This window comes from Pangasianodon hypophthalmus, chromosome 30 (assembly GCF_027358585.1).
Source record: "Pangasianodon hypophthalmus isolate fPanHyp1 chromosome 30, fPanHyp1.pri, whole genome shotgun sequence".
Taxonomy (NCBI): Eukaryota; Metazoa; Chordata; class Actinopteri; order Siluriformes; family Pangasiidae; genus Pangasianodon; species Pangasianodon hypophthalmus.
Window position 1 is genome coordinate 5,444,543 of NC_069739.1, and position 25,453 is coordinate 5,469,995.

At 38.9% G+C, this 25,453-nt stretch overlaps 1 long non-coding RNA gene across 1 annotated transcript in view; it reads left to right on the plus strand.

Annotated features, from left to right (window-relative positions):
• Window positions 1–207: 207 nt before the first annotated feature.
• Window positions 208–25,453, plus strand: part of LOC117596619 (uncharacterized) — an 81,935-nt gene continuing 56,689 nt past the window's right edge. The window contains exons 1-2 of the long non-coding RNA XR_008301281.1: window positions 208–273; window positions 8,914–9,037. This is a non-coding gene — a long non-coding RNA (uncharacterized LOC117596619). The remainder of the gene's footprint in view (window positions 274–8,913; window positions 9,038–25,453) is intronic.

Here is a 25,453-nt window from a genome sequence, read left to right on the forward strand (position 1 = left end):
TAAAAATTTTACCCTTAAATTATGAGTTATTACAGTTTTTTAAGAAGCCACACATAATAGACATGATTGTATAACTGTAAAGGTTCCTGCAAATTAAAAAAAAATGGATTGACTCATATTTTGAAATCACAGAAAGTCGCAGATAAGTGCTTCCAGAGTCAAAGTTCAAAAGAAGGAGGGACCTTTTTTTTTTTTTTTTTTTTGAATGGATGCATCATTGGAGTTACAAATTTTGTTCCAGTAAGATAATTTGTACCAAAACAAGCATTTAAGGTAATAGAATAATTTCTCAATGTTGTTGTGATTAATGATGCATGCTTTGAGATGCTGTTGATGCCATCTTGGAAGATTTCACTGGTGTTACAATCTCTGACAATTAAAAACTCCAGTGACTTAAAGTAATGGCACCACATGAACATGTCATTACAGTTTCCAGTTTTACAATTTCCAAACAATATAAAAACAGAATTTATGAACATTTCGCTGGTCATAAAGTGACTAATTTCTCCAGTTAGATCAAGTCATCTTAAATCAAGATACAATAAGAACAATTTCTCATCCCAGCCAACAATTTGACGTTTTAAGAACATTTTCGGAACGTTACAGGTCTAGGAACATTTGGTGCTCAAAAGGCTTGGTCTGTTTTTTTGTTTTGTTTTGTTTTTTTTACATTTTTGTAGCTTTTCAGTTATAAGAACGTTCACAAAAACCTTTCCAAAGTAGTCATTTTTATTTAACTGGGAACATCACAAACCAATGTATAGAGCATTTTTTCTGAAAAAGTTACTTTTTCAAACCTGTCATATATAATACCGAACATTCTGATACTGTTTGAGAAACAATGACGCAACAGAGCGCAAAGGTTCGTTTTCCAGGTCGAGGACGTTACATTGTGTTGAATCATATTACACAGACGAGTGAGAGTAAGATTTCCACTGATTTCTATTCGAAAGTAGTAATAATTCATTGACTGCATAATGCACATCTTAAAATCACTATTCTTTTAACCTGTTCTTAAGTTTTCTACGATTTTTAAAATATTTTCCATCGGAGTAGAACGCAATCTTGCACAGATTTACATTTACATCCTGGTGAATCTCGAGCTTTAGCACATTTGTTCTGGATTTGTTCAAACGGACGCACGTCCATGAATGGACAAATCCACAGCTACCAATCTCTCATTAAATACACATTTTCATGACAATCTCTTTGTATCTGAAACAATTTCAAACTGAAACAGTGTTCAGTTCTGTGATATTTTTAAGGGAAATGTTAGATTACTTCAGAGGACTTTGCGAAGCAAAGTAATTATTGATCATTATTGTAGATGTTGTGAAGTGCAATCGTGACTAAAGCCTTTTATTTTAAAGCAATAAGAAAAAAATTAACATGCAGATTGGTAGTTGAGAAAAATAAATCACTATAAATCACAAAGGGACCTCTTAGCCAGCTTCTTCATAATTGTCTCACGAAGAATTTATCTAAGACAGGCTTGCCTTTATCCTCCATTCATAGCTGGTATTTTCTCCAAAGTCATATCAAATGTGAAATTTGTGGAGTCATTCATTTGGATGAATTTGAAAAGCGCCCTAATAAATGGCTTCCACCAAACACTAATCTAAAACATTATGGGTTTGTGAGCGGAGATGAAATTGCTTAAAGATATATTATGGAAAATTGGTCTCGGAACTGCTACAAAGGTCAAATTTGTCTATTATCTCATCAGGGGCATAGAGGGAAAATGAGAGAGAGAGAAAGAGAGAGAGGACAGATGTGAGGTGGCTAGCACATCAGCTGTACACATGTTTGTCCATGGAAATTTACTGCTGACTTCGCCAGTGGCGAGGGTGAAAAAAGGCCAGAGTTCTATTTGATTAATGACCTATTTCTAAAGAATCGATAAATGTAAATCACACCAGGAAAACTCCTTCAAAGCATTGTGTTATTCCCTGCGGACTCGCACACCACACGGACGTGCGTCCGTCACGTGTCTGGTCTTATTAAGTGAGGAGAAATGAGAAGATTTCTCTCCGAGACAGCAGGAGACGACATCAGGTCTTACGTGGATGGAATCAAGTACAAGGGTACTTGAGTTTTGGAATCGATTTCTATTCAACAGCAGCAATAATTTGTTAAACTGTATGACGTAAAGATTCAGACCTCTTTGGTTATCTTGATATTATGATATTCTTTTTGGCTAATAGAAATATGGCTGCACTCATCAAATCATTAAAAAAACTGCCTCTGGTGATGATAAATGATTCATGATTCAGTGAGTCAGTGATTCATTGATCAAACTGAATGAATCAGATTGGAGAATTCAAAAGCGCTGTGAGAATTCAAAACAAGATCCACCGATTTTATTCAACCTACTCACTTACATTATAGATGATGGTGGACTTTTTTTCACACTTTTGTGTTTACAAATGAGGAAGTGTAAAGTAGTAGTGTTGCAAATCTGCTGGTGAAATAGTGAACAATGGGAGCAAATACGACTCACAATCGTAAATGCACAAATAATTCAAGCAAACATCTGTGCTTGAGCTTTCACTCATTTCCCGCTGACGTGCTCGTGAGAAAGAAATGGCTTTGTTTCATTCGCCGGGATGAGAGTGAGCATTTTCCGATATTAATAAGCAGCACGTACGTCTGTAGCCAGCATTTCAATATGTGATTATGCAAAAACCATGGGTCACGAATACCTAAAACATGAAGCTATTTAAACAGACAGGTATAACAGCTATGTCTTATGAAGTATTTTAGACAAACTGAGAAAAGCTAGCAGTGTGTGTGTGTGTGTGTGTGTGTGTGGGAAGTAGTCAGAAAACCTAGCAGTGTATTTAAGACTTGCTCCTGCTACAGATCCTGACTACGCAGCTGTTTCTCCCCAAAATAACTGAGCTAACTAATATATACATTTAAAAAATACTATAAAGTGACAATTTCCATCACATCCTGATTGCTATTAACGCTAGCTAGCTAGTTTATTGGCGCTGTGTTCATTAGCAACTGCGCCAGACGATCGAATGATTAAATGAACTCGCTAGCTAGCCAAGTGTGACAAATGTAGCTGTGTGAAAAGGAAAGCATGAGACGACAGAAAACAAGGAGCCGTAAAATGGAGTAAATATTGCAATAGAAGCTTTTTTTGTTCTGCATTTTTCACCAGAAGGAAGATGAAGGAGAATGAAAACATTATTTGAGTTAAATTGTGATATGAATTCACAGCTCTGTTTTCTTCCTGGTTCAAGTGGCATATTCTGCTAACTTTTAATTCTATATAAAATAAGCAAAGGACCTGAGACGCAATGTATTCACTTCCTGTACGAGTTGATAAGGTTGACAGACAAGTGGTTATGAGCGATCGAGATAATCGGCCTAAATGCTCCGAATGGCTTTCTCAGCTTTTTACAGCTTATCACACTACACTTCCTCACTAGCCCTAGTGATACCAAGGAGACAATAGTTATAAATGTGCCAAACTCTGTAGCTTACAAAGGGTGTGTGTGTGTGTGTGTGTGTGACAGAGAGAAAATGTGAAAAGCAGGGGTTTTCCACAATGATAAGGCATTAACCTTTATGTTTGGCTCAAAATGGCCTATTTTAAATGACTGAAAGTGGAACATGAAACTCTTCTAATGATTCTAATGGACATAAAAAAAGAAAGAAAAAGAATAAATGTAAAGAAAATAAACAAACACAAATAAATAATTAATCAATAAATCAATATTTATATTTATTGCTTATTTATTACTTTTTTTTTTACACCTTTTGATGGATGCAATACAGAAAGGCTGGTCAATAAATAATTAAAAAAAACAATAGAATAAATAGCTAACTAAATACCTACCTATGGAAAGAAAGAAAGAAAGAAAGAAGTGTACACAACAAATTGTTGTGTACATTTTTGCAACTTTTAATTTTTTTTTAAATTTCTCAAAACAATAAATAAATAAATGAAATTTATACACACACCTACACATACACATATATATACAGTACTGTGCAAAAGTCTTAGGCAGCCTTTTTTTTTTTTTGGTACAAACTTTGTTATAGATTTTTATTTTATGACTTCTACATTATTGATTCAGTACAAAAACCTTTTAGATTCCAAACATTAGTTTTCCAGCACAAAATTAAAAATTACAGAAAAATGTTTGTACGTCAGTAAAGAAAGCAGCAGATTCCATAAGAGACACTTTTCAGACAAAAAAACATAATGAAGGCTGCTGGGTTTCGCTGCAAAAATAAGAAGCGAGTCGACAGTCAAAGTCTCCAGAAGAACTGTGGCTGCTTCTGTAAGATGCTCAGTAACACTTACAGCTCATTTCCTTATAAAACTGCACACACTGTACCTGAGACTACTATTTTTTTTTTAAAGCAAAGTATCGTTACACCAAATATTGACTTTGTTTCATTTATTACTGTTTACTGTTCTTTATAGTATTTTTTAAATGTAGAAACATTTAATTTCATTATTTTTAAAGGCATCTTTGCTCTACAGCATTTCTTTGCATGTGCCTAAGACTTTTGCACAGTACTGTGTATATATATATATATGTGTGTGTGTGTGTGTGTGTGTGTGTGTTTGTGCACATACATATATATATATATATATATATATATATATATATATATATATATAGAGAGAGAGAGAGAGAGAGAGAGAGACTATTTTTTCTGTATTTTTTTCTTTTTTATGTTAAATTTGTATTTTATAATTTTGTATATTATAATTTTATTGTATTATAATATAATATTATACATTTTCTCTTTTAAGACAAACAACGAAGATTGGAAAAATATATCTGTGAAAGTTTATATTTTTATTAACTGAACGTCCTTCATAAAAGGATAATATGTTTAGATCATTGTTATATTACACGATGAAATAAAACTAACTTTTGAATTAAAAGTTATACATATAGGTTATATATATATATAGGTTATAGTTGAGGTGTATCAGACAAGACGTCAGGATAATACAGTAAGGTGGAAAAGTGCTTGTGACAGCGCTACCTGCTGTTGCCCGAGGTCACGTGACAGGATATATGGCTCACAGCTCAAGGGGTCAAGGGGTCATGGGGAAAATCCCAGGAGTTTCAGGATCACAGGGATTTTATGGATGGATGTTTGTGATAGAAAGAGCGCCCACTGGTGGTGTGTAGAAGCACTGCAGAACAGCCAGGTGATGAGTAAAGTGGAGGAAAGGATATCCATGTGAGTGTGAGGCGTGTTGAGTGCCGGTGTTTCACATTCCTGGCTGTCTCTCCATCACTGTTATCATGATGTTACACTTACACACACACACACACACACACACACCATCTGCCTCCATTCAAGCAGAGTAGGTGCCACTGTCCAAATGTTTGGACAGACGCCGACGGAAATACTAAGACGGCTTCCTTAATCTCTCTCCAGCAAACACAACATGCTTAGTGACCCTTTGCCTGCATATGTGTGTGTTTAAAATGTGTGTGTGCGTGTGTGTGTGTGTATGCGACTACAGGTTCATACCCCTGTGGAATTCCTGGCTAATGTCCATTAAAAATACTCAATAATCATCCAAAGTCAAAGTTTCACCACTTAATAGCATACATATGAATGTAGCTGCTAGTTACGTTCTGCCTCACTTATCATTTATCAAGAGAAATAATAGAGCTAATAATAAAAAATAAAAATAAAAAAATCTAAAATTATAATTGTATACATCATAAATTATTAGAGCTTGTTCACACTTCCGTGTTACGAGGAACCTGGCTGGATTTTCTGAGTTTGTCAGAAACACTTCGCTGGACAAATGTTTGATCAAGACGTCCCGTATTTCAGATGTTTACGGCCAGTATTCGTAATTCCCTAACTCCGGCGTCGTGTTAGGAACAATGCTGCATCACTGTTGCGGACAATCAACTGATGCGGAAATAGCAAGAGGATGAGCGCGTGTACAATGCAGAGGACTGCGTGTGTAGTGTTCAGAAAACTGTGTTTTCTAGATAGCTAAGAGAATTTTTTCTTTCATCTCTGTCTTTTTTTGATCATTAGGATAGACAAAAAGAGATAAAGTAACTGTAACCTGAATACAGGTGTTTCAAAATGTAATGAGGGCTGAATACAGTTACTATATTTTTGGCTTCTGAATACATAACGCTGTTACGTTACAATTATGTTAGTTCTGTTTGGCTTACGCAAACATTTACATACAACTTTACTCAAATGATTTGATAAAGGAGGCCCAAAGTTCCTAGTTCAACCATCCATCCATTTTCTGTACTGTTTATCCTACATGGGGTCACGAGGAGCCTGGAGCCTCTCCCAGGGGACTCGGAGCACAAGGCCAAGTCCCAATCCATCGCAGGGCACAATCGCACACACACACACTTACTACGGACAATTTGGAAATGCCAGTCAGCCTACAATGCATGTCTTTGGACTGGGGGAGGAAGCCAGAGTACCCACAGGAAACTTCCGTAAACTGCACACACACAGGCAGAGGTGAGAATTGTACCCCCAAACCCTGGAGGTACGAGGCAAACGTGCTATACATTAATTAAAATTGTTTTGTTAGTGTTAAGATTAATATAGCTAAAAAATATAGCAGCAACATTGCAGTAATGTTTATAAACATTGACAGAATCACAAATCCCAACCTAAATTGTTTTTAAATTTGTCCTGGAATATATCATTCTCAAAAATGTCTTGCGTATGGAAAATGGCTGCCGTTGCACGCTAACTAGATCATTTTGCCTTGTAGACTTTTGCAGTGGATGAATTCATTTTACAAATGAATAAATGACAAGGGGAAAAAATGGTTCCTGTAAATATACAGTAATCTAGAGCTGTGTAATGGCTTCTCTTGTGTCTTTGGTATTATTACACATACAATTTATATGACTGTGTCCATGTCTGTGTCACAGATTGACTCTCTGAAGGTCTGCCAAAGACAACACCTTGTCTAATCCAATGCAAAAAATGAGAAGGGTGTTTAAAAAGTGACACAATGCAAGCTTCATGATTTCAAAACACACACGGCAGTGAGACAGACAGATCAATAGCCTGAATAATCTGAATGGATCTTTAGAAAGAGCTCACGAGATTGCCTTGAGGAAAAAAAATAACATGCACGCACCTCATCCTACTTGTTGTATGCTCTCAGGACTGCCGTGTGTGTGTGTGTGTGTGTGTGTGGGGTGAGTGTGTTTGTGTTTGTGGGAGTCAATCTAGTCCTCCGGCCATTCAGCTCTGCCTCTTCATCACAGGTTGTCTCCTTAGCAACAGTGGAGTGTGTAGTGTGATACTTAAATACATTTTTAAAAAGCAGGTGTGTGTGTGTGTGTGTGTGCGCGCATGCTAAGACGTGAAATCAATAAAGCTGCCTGGCAGACGAGTTTAACTATGCGGTTTCTGCAGTGGCTGACGGCGAGAAGGATGCGAGTCCCAAATCCATCACAATGGAGAGAGAGAGAGAGAGAGAGAGAGAGAGAGATGAAGATGAAGACATGAAGGGTTGGGGTAGATGAGTTCAGTGGGTCATCGTGTGAGTTCACTAGTGACTTGAGTGGGTTTATTTATTGATTTTTTTTTTATAACAACTGTACGTGCTCACAGCTTTTACATTATGTATTAACAGTAAAAATAAATAAATAAATAAATAAATAAATACAGGACCACATTTGAGAAAGCTGTAACACAAAGAACAATATTTAGGCAATATCTGTTATTATTATAAATTATTATTATTATTATTATTATCATTACATTATTTTTCCAACTGCCATGACATTGAGAAAACAACAACTCTCTTGGGACTGACTGTTTATAGCTCCTAAAATGTAACTGATAACAGGAACTAGCTTGTTTCATGGACATTCCACAGCCTTAAATATAGCTATAAATGGATAAAAATTATGCCATGTTGTTCTAAAATTGTTACTGTTGGTAAATTGGTGTGTTACGAGAAGAATAAAATACTTTGGGTTACATATAACCTTTCCGGACTCTGTAACACAGAACAGCAGATAGTGTTGTTCTTTTGGAGGTGTTAAGCAGGTAACAGACAATGAGAAAAAGCTAAACACTAAAAAAAAAAAAAAAAAAAAAAAACCTCTCCACAGATTGTTCTTTGAGCAATGCTTTTTGGCTTTCTGCCACTTAACTCTGTGCACTCAAGCCTTTTGGAAACATCGACACGGTGTAGAGTTTCGCCCGTCGCCCCCCACCTCCGGCTCGTCGCAGGGCCACTTTCAATTTCAGAGCTGAATCGCAGGAGTGCTGCGCAATGTCAAGCAGGAGTGCAAGCAGGAGTTAATCATTGCGAGATGGCTGGGCCGATAGGACTGTGACTAATTTCTGTCTTTGCTGGGAGGGTGATTAATGCCAGGGCTCTCGGGCCGTGGGAGATAAGCTCACTCCTTCTGCAGGATAAAAACAGACCACACTTATCAAGGGCAAGAAGGGAGGGAGGGCAGGGGAGAACGGGAAGTTTTGATGCATATGGTCATAAGCAGATATGATCGGTTGTCTCTGGGGCGATCCATTACACTTTCCCCCGATGGATATAATATGATTCAGAGTGGACAGAGCACTGTGGGGGGAAAAAGCACCTGAGAATCTCATTGCTGCAGATTAATTACAAAAGTAGGGTCGCAAGAGAAGGTAGAATGATAGATCATTTTTTGCAGAGGGTAAAGAGGACCAATTGAGGGCAGAAGGAAGTTGAGAAAAGAGGAAGTAGATATGTGAGAACTTAATAGGATTGGAAATAAAGATTGCAAAACATCAAGTTGTCTCCGTTTGAACACACATAGATGTTGCTCCCCACGAGCTACACACTGACATCTGATGGTTAAGTGGAGTAAATTAATTTGCTGCATACTCTCCAGAGAGTCATATTCTCTTCTCTTTTTTTCGCAAAAGGATGAGGTGAAAAGAGAGATTCTGCGGTTAGATGACTGGCTCCTCCTGGAATTTTACACTCCCTGCATCTCTGAGGTCGAACAATGAGCCGGTTGTGATGGATCCTCTGCTGTGACAAGAGACTGTAAGTTACCCAACCGCAGCTTTCAGCTCCCATTAGCTACCACAATGCCTTCCCCGTAGCCAACTCTATCTAAAACATGACAACTGTCCTAAAACTGCTGTGGGAACTGTAAATATGAGGATTACAACAATTTAAAGATTTGCCACTTGGTGTGGTTTCCACTTGAACTTGAATATGGGATGTGTAGATGGCAAGATAAATTGTCTCTGCTGCCTTTTTTTGGCATTTAAAGTTATATTTTGACTAATGGACCCCAAAGGCAAATGAGAGTTCAGAGAGTGCTCATAAAAAAGCCGGAGCTCATCACAGAATCCAAGATAGCAAAGAGTGTGGTGTAAATTTGTAAATCTGTTTTGACTGAGTTCTGAATTCCTAATCACTAGCTAGTTCTTCCCTGTTGCACAACAGTTAACTGAAGTTAGGTTGTAGAATATTCTCCCTGACTGGTTTTATTGATGGTTCATGCATATTAATTCGTCAACTCCTCTAAACCTTACATTTACATTTTTTGGCTAATGTTTTTATCCAAGCAACTTACATTTAAGATAGTATACAGCTGAGCTATGAGTTAAGAGTCTTGCTCAAAAGTGGCAGCTTGTTGATGCTGGGATTTGAAGTCACAACCATCTAACCAGCAGCCCAAAGCCTTAACCACTGAGCTATCACTGCACCAAAATCTTCCATTCCATCACCCAAGCAGGAGTTTTTACAAGACCAGCGCTTTAATGCAACATTAAAATCCATAATATTCTACACCAGACTCGGAAGTCAATGTGCTTTCTTCGGGATATATTATTCAACTACCGTATTTGCAGTCTGTTGTCTTATGCAGCGTTACCCAACACGTAAGCATACCTAACCATGATAGGCTAGCATGGCTCTGATAGATACAGGAGAAAGGAATACCATCTTTCCCTCTAAAACACTTTGCACCACTCACCAGGAATGATTTCCCTCAGACGCATTAGAACTGAAGAGAGCACAAGCTGCGCCACTCTTCCATCAGGAAGCAAGCAATGCTTCCTCTTCCTCGTTATCTAGTCAGAAATATCTCTCAAGTGCATAATAGCTTGACTCTCTGCAAGTGATGGAAATGAGGACCAGGTCACATGAGGGTTGGTTATCATCAGGAGTGAAGCTAGAAATCAGTTGCCATCTTAATTACTCCAGATTGAGCGCCAGCAAAATGCCAGCAAGTCTTCCAGCCCCCATCTACCTGAAGGCACTTATCAAATCCCACTCTGCCCCATGTTCCCTTAGAGCCTCAAGATCTAACCCTTGACCCACCACCCTCAGGATACAAGGAAGACTTGCATCAATACTCTTCCCTGTTCTGGGAAACAGATGGTGGAATGAACTTCCCCTGGCTATCAATCACCTAAAATTCTGTTCCCTTGAAGCCCCTAGAATGGCTCAACTTGACCAACCAATCTGCAAGGTATGGGGAAGACATGCAGCAAGGTGGAATGAACTTCCCCTGGCTGTCCGAACAGCTGAGTCACTGGCTGCCTTCAGATGAAGACTGAAGACCTACCTCTTCATCCAGCACTAATTTTAAAAAAAGAAGATACTTATAAAACCCTGCTCTGCATCCTGTTCCCTTCGAGATTCTAGATCAGCTAGCCTTGACCCACCATCCCTCAAGATACAAAGAAAACTTGCATCAAGAGTCTTTGTCCTGGCAACCAGGTGGTGGAATGAACTTCCCCTGGCTGTCCGAACATGAGCCAATGAGCACTATTTTAAAAAAGGCCACTTGTACTTTTTTTTTGTTGCTGCAATAACTTATACTAACTCCTCTCTGACAGGGGTTTAGCTTGATCATATTCTTATCCTACATATATTCAGTCTAGCAAGTGACAAGTCACTCGTGTCACTTGTAGGTTGTCTCTTGTGGCCGTGCACTGTCCAGTGTTTTTTATTTTCATTTCAACAAGAAACTGTACAAGCTTCTTTAGCAGCTATGTACACTCACCAGTGGTACCAATAATCTCTGTTGCTTACATCCAAGCTTTATTTTTCTTCATAATGCTTCTATACACTTTTAATGACAAGATAAGATGAAAGCACGGTTATAAGTGTTTCATCCATTTTTGTGTAAACAGTAAACGGAAACTAATTGCAGGTAAGAACTAATATTGCGAGTGGGGGGCTAAAGACCACACGCTCCATATGATTCATTCATCTGACGAATCATTCGAGCCAGTTGTTTGGATTTGTAGCTTTAACGTTTCATACCTAATTTGCATAGAATTAAGAAAATATCTAGTTAGACCCTGACCTATTTGTACTAGCATGTTTTTGATACAGACTATAAAGCACTGGTGTAAGTCCCTCTGGATAAGTGTGTCTGCTCAATGCTGTAGAAAGAAACCTAAAATTAATGGCAGTTAACAAGGACCATGGTCTGGTTTGGTCATGTGCATTGCCATGCAGGTGCTCGCAGGTGCTTTTTTGGCAAATGTCTGCCCAATCTCCTAATTAAACCTAGCATGTGCTCCTCACTCTCGCACACCAGGTTCTCTCTTTAGACCCATCACATGGCCATTTAGGCTAATCCCTTGCACCCGAGAGCTGCCGAAAATAAGATGTCAGTGGATTTCAGACAGCTTCGGAGCTGTCAGCGTTTCCCTTTAGCGACACAAGGAGAAAAGGAGAGGGAGGGAGTCGAGCACATTAAGCGACCTGCCCATCACTGCTTGTGTTTTATAAGCTGGCTAAGACGAAAAGGCACTCTTGCAGAATAATGGCTGAACATGTGCAGGAATGTGACATCTGCTGTGTCTTTCCTCAGGTTGAATGTGACAAGAGTCGAAGCGGACATTCTCTGCGAAAGCTAATCCTCTGGAGGAATGAGGTCTGACACAAGGTATCGCACACTGTAATTTAGAAAGAGTCGGAGGAAAAGTTCAAGGTTTGATGAGCTGTGAAAGGGCAATAGATTTATTTCTATTTAAAAAAAAATAACACCTCCTCAAATTCCCCGCCACTGCATATGTGTGTCTGTACAAGTCCGAGTCAAGCAGACACATCTGAAGGAGCATCCTCTGTGCTCTCTGGCTGAAAGTAGTGAAAGCCCTTGAAGCGGTGCAATAAGATACGCTGCTAAATGGCTAAATGGAGCCCTATTATCAACCAGAGCACTTTCTTTTTGAAGTGCCCACATCGTTCTCACTTCCCAACATCGAACCATCTCCACTTAAGCTCGGACTGTGGCATTCTCGCGTCATTAGGGCTGGTGTTGTGTTCCCTGCACATCCGAACCTGCCATTATCCAATCATCGGTGTCACTTTATGGGCTGAGTCATTTGATACAGTAGTGTGTGTTTAGTATCTCTATTACAGGTCAACAACTTAACCGATGACTTATCAGGTTCAGGCTTCTTCAAGGTGCGTCTTTTTTTTGTACAGTTCTGGTGGCAGATGTTCATTTGTTCACTGAACGTTTCATCTGGATAAATCCGTTCAGCCCTTTTTTATTGATGCAATATGCCACCAGCCTCCTGAGCACGACATGGCACACTCTCCTGCCCTTCATACATCTTGTTTTATTAAAACCCCTGGTTGAAATAGTGTGCGCTTCAAGGAAGCAGGCAATTATGACAAGCAAAATGGGAAATTATGTGGAAGAAATGATGACGTGTCCTGTTTCGCTTTGAGTCCCTGAACAAACTTTTTTTGTCCTAATCCAGATATAGTGGCTTTGCATAGGAATTACACACAAGGACGGATAAGATTAGCCAACAGTGTTTCATCAAAAAATAAAAATAGAGAAAGTAATGAAAGCGCTTGGGATTTCAGAGACATTTAAGGGCTTTAAAATAGAACGCTGATGGAGCTCCTTCTTCAGCTCGACGTGCGTTACTGGCTCTTAATTGATTACTCGGTACTTCGTAATTGATTGTCTTGAAGTTACCATGCTGAGAGAGGAGGCTAGAAGGAGAGCGCAGAGAGGATTAAGGTATGAAGGGAGAGCAACTTCTGTCCTGAATAAGGATGACGCTCTCCTGATTACTTTCGAGGCTGCAAATTGCATCGGAGAATTCGAGAAATTCCACGGGTATTGTTTCGAACGATATTACTTCAGCTTATGTCGCACGTTGCCACAGGCAGATATGATGGAAGTCATGCGAATTATGAAGCTCTGGGAAGAATGAATCTGGGCTGGGGTGGAGGTGGAGGTGGAGGGGGGCGTCGCCGGAACAATTTGTCATTTATGCCGAGAGACTCATTAATCTCATATTTCTCTGTGTGAATTTGCACCATGAGCCTCTTTCTTTCATCAGGGGAGAATGGGGTGATAGAGGGAGAGAGACAGAGAGAACCAGAGGGTGGGGGGAAGGAACAGCACCTAAATTATTTGGTCCTCATCAAACTCCTGCTACCTGGTTCCTGATGTCAGAGACAGGAAGGATTATGCTGTAGCTGATTAGATCTCAGGCGCTTTGTTCTTCCTGATAACACATTGTTATTATTATTATCAGAGACATCTTTTCATGACTGATGGAATGAGTTAAGAGAAAAGGGGGCGGGGGTCTTGGATGGGGAGTGACAGGGTGACATTGAGAGCCTTTATATCCTGACCAAGTCTGTCTCTCTCTCTCTTTTTAAAGCACTTAGCACACAAATTGTAAATATTGTACCACGCCTCACTCAGCAATCACTTTAATACAGGCCATTAGCTAATCATACTGTTAGACGCTTTTTTTTTTTTTTCAGTTGTGAATGAGACCTCAAATGGGTTTCATTGAAGTTGTTTTTAATCACAAAGCAGCCGAAATCCTCCCAGCACTGTTTCTTTTTTGGGGGTGGAGTGGGGGGCTTAGACTTTTTCTCCAAACAAAGTCGTCAACCCGTCTTCTTCTCCAGCTCCTGCTCAATATTGACACTCCCTGTCTTTGATCCAATTCTTTTTTTTAAGAAAAGAAAAAAAAGAAACATCACAGCCCAAAGGTGAAGACTGCCCCATGTAATAATATCAAAGCCGAAGCTGTAAGCGGCTCCTTTGAAGCTTGTCTTTTTTTTTCCCGGCTGACAGGTTTTCCAGACTCTGTCAGGGGAACAGTTGTTAGTTAAGACAGTCGGTGCCGTTAGCGTCACTCAGTAATTCAGAGCTCATCCTGAGGGGGACGTGATCTCAGTCTTGTCCTCAGACACGCAGCTGTGACCTGACTTTGAACTCACCGCTGACCCCTGTGCTTCCTGGCAGGACGTTATCCTTGTCAAGTGACCTTGGGGTGAGCCGCAAGGTCTGAGGAGTCGAATAGCGGAGAGCGATAGAAAGTATAAAAGGAGCAGTCACGTCTAAATCAAACATGTCCAGTTTCTAAAGGAAGTGTCACAAGGTATGCCATGTGTGAAAGAAACCTTAAATACATTAAAACCTTGCATAAAACCAAGCAAAGGCATGCCATAATGAATAATTATATGGTTATAATCATGCAGTACTTGTTATCTGTTTCTAGTTACATTTAATGTTCAAACATAGAATGTCTGCGAAACAAGCTGCAGCTACAAATGGTCATTTCATCACCACAAATTCCTAAGTAGCGACATTTCATTCTATGAAATGGCATGAACACTAAACCTCTTAACCTTAACCGTAACCACTGTAACATTTCATTTGAATTACGCCATGAGAACTGCTCCAAATTTATACATCTGAAAGTATGCTATTAGAAATCCAAGCTCAGAAATGACATACTATGATTTCAAATATATATCCAAGATGGCTAATCTGTAACTTCTTCTACAGATTTTTCATTATTTTCATTTCATAACTTCATACATGTAGTGCAATACTGAAAATATCAATTATGATCAATAAAATATTTCCTATAACAATAATACAGAAGGCTACTATAAAGATAAACATCATATCTAGGCTTCCTCTGTAGCAGAATATTTAGGCCACGTATTAGTGAGGACATTAATTGATTTACTCCTGAAGATGAAAAGTTCACCGAGATGAAGAGATGAAGAATGGCTTTATTTGTCTTTGGTAAAAACTGTAATTGCGTGCCAATGCGTATATCCTAACCTGTCAGAAATGGTTGAGAAAACTATCCATGAGTGATGTTTAATGGGCTGAAAAAGGTTTTACAGTGTACATTTCACACCTCTCACAGGAAGTTTTAAAAGGCTTTGAGGCACCAGAGCAAACCCTCGCACTCCATCACTCTTCCACTCTCCTCAACCATTACGGGGGAAAAACTATAACGAGAAAATATCTACTTTCAGCACCGGGCTGCAATTCAGGAAGCGTTTCAGTCCAGTCTTATGTGTGCACGTTCGAGAAAATTATTGAGGAGTAGCCAGAGCTCCTCTGTTCGTGTATGGTGAGTGTAATTACAACATCAGATAGTGATGTGTGAACGCTGAATGGCCGTCTTGGGAAGCATAAAGCTGCTGAAATGTGGCTTTAAGATGACCCTTATCTGGAAACGCATCCTCTGTCCTCCAGTCTCGCCATTCTCTGGGCGGCAGTAAAACTAGCATACGGTGTCCTATCATTAGTCCTTTCCTCATTGGACACATTAAGGCCATGGAGGTACAGTAAAGTTTTAAGGCTTGTTTTCTCGCTTGATTAAGAGGATTTTTTGAGTCTATTACTCCCTTAAAAAAAAGATCAGTAAACTCAATGGAACGTGTGTGTCATAATTCACATTAGTTTCACATTAATTTATCTAAACGTTATGGCCAGGAATGATGAAAAAAACATTTAAAACCATTTTTATGACTAAAAATGGTTTTAAAAAATTTAAAAAAAAATTTAAAAAATTTAAATATTAAGTGAAACTAAATTGGTAGTTTTACAACAATTAGAATTTCTTCTTAACTAAAAGAAATGACCCATGATTCTTTTCATCCGTTTATAGTTACATGCAATGTTGTGGAACATCTCTGAGGCAAGTTCGTTCTTGTTATCACTTACGCTATAGTAGCTATAAACAGTCGTTCCCACACCATCCTCTTGTTGTTTTGAAAACGTTCCCATGGTAGAAAACTTACTGATACAAGGAGCTGACACTGGAGACCCCTTCCATAAATACCACGTAAACATCTCCTCCCAGAAAGCTTAACTGTATCAATGATTATACTTTTTTCTTTGTTAAATAACAACATTTTTATTATTAGACTCAAGTTATGTGGTGAGTTCACCTGTGAATTAGGTGTTAATATAGAAATTATTATGTGTTAGAACAAGCACATTAATCAACACCTTCTGATCAATCACAATCAGGAATTCATGAGTGCTGTGCTATAACTCCAATCAAAGCCTCCTGGGGACTCTTAAGAAAGCAGCCCTCTTCCTCGGTTGTTTGAACCCTGCCGAGACTGAAGAGTAAAGACTTATCCTGCCTCGCTAGCACTGCAAGCTAAATATATATTTACATTACGAACTGAATGGAAGAAGGAAGTGCTGAATGATTTAGCAAAAAAAGTGATGGCTTATTCCACCTCCACTTAATCCCATCTGCTCGGCTCACCACTGCCTGCCTGCCAGGATCTCAGTCTTACTCAGCCACAGCCCCAATTATTAAGACCCTCGACACTCACCCCTTCTCCAGTCTCTACACATTAATACTTCTTCGGGGTGGCAGCTTCACAGGAAACGGCAGGAAATAGTGGCCAGTGAAGGTGGGGGGGCGATCATTTCGGCGCCTCAAAATGGCAGTAAATGGAGAAACCCATCATATATCAGAGCACGCTGCACCTGGTGGACACGTGTTGAAAGTCCGTTTTTATGGCCAGTGGTTTTTATAACATGGGCTTGGAAGGAATTGGTGGTGCCTCATCCAAGGCTTCCATCCATATGTTTTGTTCTCATAGGACTGACATACTCTTTCCCCAGAGCCCATGTTGTAGCCTTAAGCAATTTTTGCCTGTAGTTACTTTGTTTTTTTTTCTGGGACAGGCTAATATTCGACATAATTAGACCAATTTCCATAATTGTTATCTTTCCCAGGGGATGTGCGAACAAAAGGGAGCACCCAAGGATTGACAGAAAAGCAGCGGAGGAGATGATCTGGGGAACAAAAGGAGCTCTTTTGGTTACATCTCGCAAACAATGTAGCTTACAGGACGACCGTGGAAATACATGACTGTCAAAATGCCATGTCCTTGCTTGTTCTTTAAAAAGACACCACTGCTTCTGTGATACTTGAGCTCCATAGCAGCCATCGGGCTAATGATATTTTCTTGTACTTTTAGTGCTACAGAAATATACTTGAAGCCACCAATTCCTGATAACAGTCTGGTAATGGAGCGTCTTATCTTAAACACTACAACTCTCTGGCCTTTTTAGTTGGAGGTCCTTTCTGCAATGCCAGACATATCTCCTTACACTAAAACGCTTCCACATGCAGCCAGTTCTACACTTATAGCATTGATAAGGCAGGTTTTTATATAGCAAGAGACCTCAAAAAGGGGGGGTAGATAAGTAACTAGAGGTGTTAGGAGGACTCATGGTTGTTCTCACTGATAATATACACTATTCTGTGCAAGGTCAGTGTGCACCCGCTGACTCTGAGCTTGGAGAAAAATCCACAGCTGGCTCTTGCCCCAAACTGTACGATTGAGTCGTCTGCTTCATGACATGCTCATCATCTATAATAGGCACGGTGTCAGGGCTAGGGAGGCTGGATGTAGTGCACAGTGTGCTGATCTGCCGCTAAAACCTTCAGGCCCCCTCAGGCATTTTGGTTACTGAGTGCAGAAGTGCATAAAGCTGAGTGTGGATCAGATTCCTTAGGTCTTCGGCGCTGGATCTCATAAATACTGGTATCTTCCTCTCCGAAGACCACTCTGGGGTTCCTGCAGTCGGAGTAAAGATTTGCATACGGTGTTGAACAACAGCAAATACACCAGTGCAAAACAATTTTTTTGGGAACATGAACATGTAAGGAATAAAATACGTTATAAAAACGTAGTTATAGAAAAATAATCAACAACAATGTGGTGCGATGCTGTTACTACAGTGTTTTATTCCTCTTATACTGCAGCAATTTGCTAACCCTGCCATTACACCTTGTAGTTTTTATTCATTTATAGTTACGTCAAATGTCCACAAAATGTCCAGTTTTGGTCAGTCTGTATCCACTGTAACCTCAGATTCCTGTTCCTAGCTGACAGGATTTTGAATGCAATGAGATCTTTTGTTGTTGTAACTCATCCGCCTCAAGGTTTGACATGTTGAGCTGCTTTTCTGCTCACCACAGTTGTAAACAGTGGCTATTTGAGTTACCGTAGCCTTTCTGTCAGTTCAAACCAGTCTGTCCATTTTGCTCTGATCTGTCTCATAAACAATGTGTTTTCATCTTCGGAACTGCTGCTGGATATTATTTTCTGTTTTTCGCAACATTCTGTTTAAACTCTAAACGCGGCTGTTGTGTGTGAAATTCCCAGGAAATCAGCAGTTATTGAAAAACTCAAACCAGCCCATCTGGCGCCAGCAACCAATGCCACAACCAATGTCAAAGTCACTGAGATCACATTGTTTTCCCATTCTGATGTTTGATGTGAACATTAACTGAAGCTCTTGACTGATTTTATGTATTGTGCTGCTGCCACATGATTGGCTGATTACATACATATTCATTGTATGAATATGCATTTGTACATGTTACTAGTCTAATCCATTCTAAAAATGGATGGTGCAACACATCATATGCATTATATTCAGTAACCTTTGAACCTAAACATCTGCTCATCCTACATTTTTTTTCTGAAATCGCAAGAAGTAGCTTTCCACTAGGTGTTGGAATGTTGCCACAGAGATTTGATTCCTTACAGCCAAAGGAGCATTAGTGAGCTCAGGCAATTCAACACCTATGTCAGCAATGGGTGTGCCTAAAATAGCAGGATCCACTAATGAATCCAGAATGGGATGGACTGGATACTTATGGACATATAGGGAAAGTCTTCACGATGGAACAGGATGGAAGGATTTGCTTGGTTCTTGGTAACATGACAAACTCCAGGAGAATGGTGAAGGTATGTCTGATTTTAGCCATTATAAATATGTGATAACAGGAGCTAAATTGTTCCACAAGATTACACGTAGCAAAACAACAAATGGATAAAAAGTACATCATGTCATTTTTTAATAGATATAAAATTCTTAGCATTAGCAAAAGCATTGCTGTTGTACAGTAGGCAAACAATAAACACAGGAAAATCATCATCTTCAGGGTGGCTGTATCACCACCACCAACTCGTTGTTGATTATTTTCCTTTAACAGCATGCCCCCTAGTGTTTTATTCCTTCCATATGTTTAACATTCAATTGGTAATTCCCAGTCTTAATCCACACACACACACACACATAAAGAGACATAAAGAGACAGCTTAATCTCAATGCACCATAGCTCTATAATAGAGGCATTATATCAGTGCGCTCGAAACACCACTCTGCGATTTATAACTGCCTCTCCAGCTAAACGTTTAAAACTTTCAGCCTTCTGGACGCATAGAGATGAAAAGAGAAATCAGGGAAGTCCCAGAGTGGCCGAGTGAATTAGTCCCTGTTTGCAAATGAAGACTAGGAGAGAGGAAGGAATGAGCTTGATTTAGGAGTCCCTCCTCTCCACTCCTCTCCCGTGTTCAGGGTGGAGCAAACGTCTGCATCTCTTCTGCATCCCATCAGCTCACACGCCTCTCAGAGCAGACAAAGAGCCGCTTTGTTTCCAAAAGAATCCTGAACTCAGCTGAACGCTGTTCATTGGATGGTTTCGAGTGTACTTAATACTAAGAGGTCCTAAAGGGTTCTTGGTGGAGTTGTATGGTTTTGGAGTTTTGGACAAAAGAACTGAAACATGGAAACTTGGCCGTCCAAGAGGTTCTTTTCAAAATAAAAAAAAACATATATGCTGCCAAGAGTTCTGTGCAATCTATAAGCCAACATATGTAGCAATATTAAAGGTAATATTTTAAAAACCCAGACTGGAGACTTTCAAGACGGTGGGAACTACACAACAAGCAAGAAGGACATCTTTTTTCAAGTGTATGTTACACAAAAAGTCACATGGTATTCTTTAATTATTAAACAATAGGTTCAGTTGAGTTATCTAGCATGTGATAGATTGCTAGCAAATACACAAGCTAGCATTGCAAGGTTATTAACTAAATAATCTGAGTTAATTAAATACATATAGCTAGTTAATAGCTCTACAAAATAAAGTATGAAAGACTATATAGCTTGCTAGTCATAATATTTGCGGGTCAAATTGACAGAAAATGTAATCATTAAAAACAGACTCTTGTAACTACCTTTAGCATGCTTTAAATAGAGCTTGCTAGTTTTGCAATGAGGTAATGTTATTGAGTTATGTTAGCTAAGCTTATATAGCTAGCTAATAGCAACACAAAATAAGGTATTAAATATTGTATAGCTTGCTAGCCGTAATATTCTGGGCAAAAAAATTATATTTTATTCATTAATAAATGACTGTAACTAGCTTTAGCATGTTATAAAATGAGCTAGCTAGTTTTGCAATGAATGAAGGATAAGGTACCTTAGCTAAACATATACAGTATAGCTATATATGTGCACAAAATAAGGTTTAAATACTGTTTAGTTTGCTGAGGTAGTCCCTGGAGTGACAGTGGTCAGATATTTTGTACTGGTGTGGCACCCTTAGCTAGATACAGATTGGTACATTTAACAGTTGGTTAAAAAAAAAAACACCGTGCTTCCAGCTGTAAAAGCAGCCACGCTTCCAATAAATACAACGATACTAAAACTAGAATAAACAATGGTAGTGTTTTCCCAAGATGGAGAAATGTATTAGTGGTGAAGGGTTGAAGTTGGACGTTGGAAGTGAAACAGAATGAATCAAGTAGATATATGTACCACTATGTACTGACTCTTGTGCAGCTAACAATACTAGCTAGCTACTACTAGTAGTGATGGTCAGCTGAAAAACTCATGAGAGCTCATTACAAAGAAAAAACAGGACAGTAAAGGCACTTGACCATTTGAAGCTGCAAATCAGTATAAGCCAAATTTCATGTGTTTATTGTGTTTAAGTGTTTATTGTGTTATTGTGTTTAAGCAGTTGAATGGCCAAGTGGGCAAAACCACAGGTCAGGGTGAAATGCTAACACAATCACCCTAGAATCTAGGGGCATGCTTTGTGTATGTAGGCAGGAATGGAAGGCAGGTTCAATGAGTTAATAATACGTAAGAGCTCTAAACTTGACTAATTTTAACCAATGCACTTTTAAATGTGGCTGCTAACATGTGCTAAAGCTGTGTTCATACATTATACACTTGCAGTGATGTCTTTAGCTCAATATGGATCAAGGTTTTCTACAAAAAAAAAAAGTAACACATCTCTATGCGCAGTCTACAGTTTGACTGACGGCAGGTTGTCAGTTTTTCCCCGCGCCATCAGAATGCAAGATCACTGAGCGATCCTTCAAAGCTGATGAAGAGGTCAATGCCATACCTGCCTGCAAGGTGTTTCTGTAGTCTCGGCTTGCGAAAGAAAAAAAAAAACACACAACCTTTAAGGCTTTGGATTCTGCAAAGCTTTGTGAAACAGAAGCTGTTACTGAGATTTGTTCTACTTCAGCTTATCACAAAGATACTGACCAACAGAATACATATTGTAAAGTAGTTTTCTCTTGTTTCTTAAATTGTCTTGCTGTTATTTACTAAATTAATATATAACATTTGGTCCTACATAAATCTTAGATAGAGATTAGGATCAAAAGTCTGAAAAGGAACCTTGGGAGGAATTGTTTATGTGATGACCTTCAGAGTTGAAGGAAAAATCTGCCCTGAAAAACTTGCATATTAATCTTTAAAATTTATTTTGTGACCAAAAACGTCTTTCATGGACATGTTTGAGTATTTTCACTTTGGTTAGCTTTTTTTTTTTTTTTTTTTTTACATCACCCACAATGCCATTCAACAACTCACTGATAGTTGCACCAGTAGAACTTAGTTCTTAAGAGAGCGATGCAGCAGGGCTTTAACCCTTTAGGCTTGTCCAGCTCTCTCGTCTCCTCATCTGTACATTCGGCTCAAACAGATCAGCTTCTGATGTGAACAGTTGGTGTTGGATCTAAACACCTTTCCTGGAAGATTTTCTGCCAGAAGCCCTTTGCATACATCATTCCAGGGTTTCATACCAGGTTGTACTTTATGAAGGTAGGAAGAAGTGTAGGAATTTTATGCTTGATGTCTTGAGTTTTACACAATGTGCCCATGGCAACCTGTTCAATACTCATCAAAATTCAATAGTAAACGTTCTCTTTAGGAAGGTAATCCAAAACAAAACCATCACCACCACTGTCGAATTGCAAATGAGATCGTCTCCGGGCTCAGCAGGTACTCCGAATTGCTTCTATAAATACACAATTTCATTCTTTCAAAGGAAATATGCTGCATGATTAATAGTTCTACCTGTCACAGGTGGAACATTTTTAATCTTTGAGAATGCCCCCATACAACCCTTCTTTATCTCAAAAATACATAGCCAAGAGGGAAAAAAAATGCAGGAACGCAGGGTAAGAAATAATAATTTCATTTCAGAGGACATGCACCTTTTATTTATTCACGGGACATAACAGAAATACTTGTCATGTCGGTTTTCAGACGGCCTCAGGCACAGGAGCTGGCACTCATTCAGATCTCCTTCGCTGATATCTTTGTTGATGTTGCGGTTGACATTTATGTAAGGGGAGCGTAGGTGCGATGCAAAACACAAACAGATACTTGACAAGCTGAGGAACCCTCAAGCTATAACTAATCATCTGAGTCATACATTCACCGTGTCATTGTTTTTATAAAAATGTCATGCTAGTGACAAGTTCTCGAACTGATCAAAAGTATTGAGCAAGATGTGCATGTAATAATAATTTGACATTAGGTACTAGGTGACATGAGGTAAAGTTGTTATGGCTTGTTAGTGATTGGCAAATTGGAAATGCAAATGGTTGCATCTTAAAAAACTATTGCTATGTCAAAACATACAGTCATGCAGAGACAAGAACACACACCCACAATGTCATTATTTATTTAGAAGGTCAGTTTGGATCACTCTTTAATTTTCTTGAATTTTCTTTTTCTCTTTATACATCACCTATTCCACTGTAGCTGACTAATTGTGAACTCATTTGGGAACTCATTTGTTGTCAGGTTCTACATAGAATGTTTAAAAGTTCTCCAAAAGACAAAAGATTTAACCCTTTTCAATGACACTATCTGTATCTGTATCTGTATCTGTATTCGGATTTAAATCTGAAGTAGTAGGTGTGGCCTAAACCTGAAATTTGTTATTATTTTTACTATTTTTTTTTTTATAAACCCAACATTCACAGAAACACTAGAAAACACTGAGGTAGAAACAAGAGGTAGAAATGTCAGCAGTGTCAGCACTGGGTTTTACAAATTCTGGCTCTGACAGTTCCTCAACCTCAGCTACATCACTGCAGTTCAAAATTGCTCTCAACTAGAGATGTGTGCGGGTTTTTACATCCTGGTTACAAAGTAAAATTTTGTTTGTTTGTACCTGCCTTTTGTTTTCTAATGAACTTGGTTGGTTCTGTTTTCCAAAATATAATTTAAACCACCGTGACCCTGACCAGGAAGTTAGTAAGGAGCGCCGCACATTTGTGTTAATGAAGGTGGTATTTATTTGTTTGCTTGTTCCCGCATCACACTTCCACTTCCGATGGAATCTAGTTTCTAATAGATGCCTTTTCTGGCAAGCTTTCTAAAAATAAATAAAGAAAGAAAGAAAGAAGAAGAAGACGAATTGTGCAGCTCCTATTCGTATCTGTATTTGTATTCAGTTAGAGCCGATTATCTTCTCAATCTGACCAATGTATCAATAATGTATGTGGTTACATTCCTTAGTACTGAGGTTTTCAGGTACTTCTGACCTCACACTCCATCAACCATCCTAAGAATCTGCTAAGCACCCCCTGGGGAACCTTTTAAAGTTCTAGACTGAATCCTGTAATATATTTTTTTTCCCTTTCACAAAAGATATAAAGCTAGGACCATTGACAAACATCCAGTGGACTTGTAGTGAACTTTATGAAATCCTTCATTCACCTTCAGTAACCATGATAATCTGGTCAGGGTCATGGTGAATCTAGAACCTATCCCAGGATCTCTGATCGTGAGGCAGGAATAAGCCCTGGATGGAACGCCAGTCCATCATATGGCACACTCTTATTCACACACTCATTCACACCTAAGGGCAGTTTAGAGCTAATCCACCTACCAGCATGTTTTTGGAAGGAAGGTTGGAGGAAACCCAGAGGAGCACATGTGAAACTCCATGTAGACACTGATCGGGATTGAACCAGGAACCCTGGAGCTGTGAGGTTGCACCACTATCTACTTGCTATTCATTATCATCACTTCTTCCACCATTGGTGCCTGGTCTGATTCACATTCATGTGTGATGTTTTAAAAAAAAACAGCTTTAATACTAGTAGCACTTGGTGTTGGCATGCACACTGATTGGTCACAGATCACAGCTGACCTGATTTGTGCTGGATTTGCACTTTTTGCCATTCTCCGTCCTTTATTCGTACAAAATAAAAAGCTGACACAGATGGTGGTTTATAGGAACGGGCTTCACTGCAGACGGTATTTGAATGCTTATTCAATGTTAAATGTAATAAGTGCTCAGGGAGGAATGGGAGGGCACAAAAGAGGAGAGCCTTTGTTTTATGGGCAAGTGCTTGGCATATCAATCAGGGATGAGTTTGCCATCAGTTATATAAGGAATAAAACACACAGGGCATGTGGTTATAGGAAAGTAACCAATTACCACCCTGGAGATGATATATTGCAGAGAAGAGAACTCATCATGAAGTGTTGTATTCATTTTATAACACACCAAATTTGCCAGCTATTACAATTATTTATCAAAGAATAACATTGTGTTTTTTGTTTTTTTTTTGCAGTTACTTTTAATGATGCAGAACATCGGCGAGAGAAGTTAGTTCCTGTTAACAGATACTTTATAGCGGCTATAAACTTACCAAAGCACAAAGTGTAAACATAAAGTTGCAGCTTTACAAAACCCTGACACTGGAGACTCCTTCTAAAAATTCTAAATAAACATCTCCTTACAGTAAACTTCTCCATATCAACAATCACACTTTTTTTTTTTTAAATCCGTTTATATGGAGCGTCCATCATACAGAAACGGTGTTGTATTAGAAAGAGAGCATTAATATAAATCTGATTTGCCTTGTAGCAAGAATCAACAACTTCTGACCAATCAGAATCGAGAACTCAACAGCGCTGTGGTTTAAAGAATAAGTTATTATATACTGTACACAATGATGAAATGGTCCATTGTAGGTTCTTCTGTTTTTTCACTTGTGTGTATGTATGTGTGTGTGTGTGTCCTGCCTCGGTGCAACTGTTTGGCTGACTAAGCT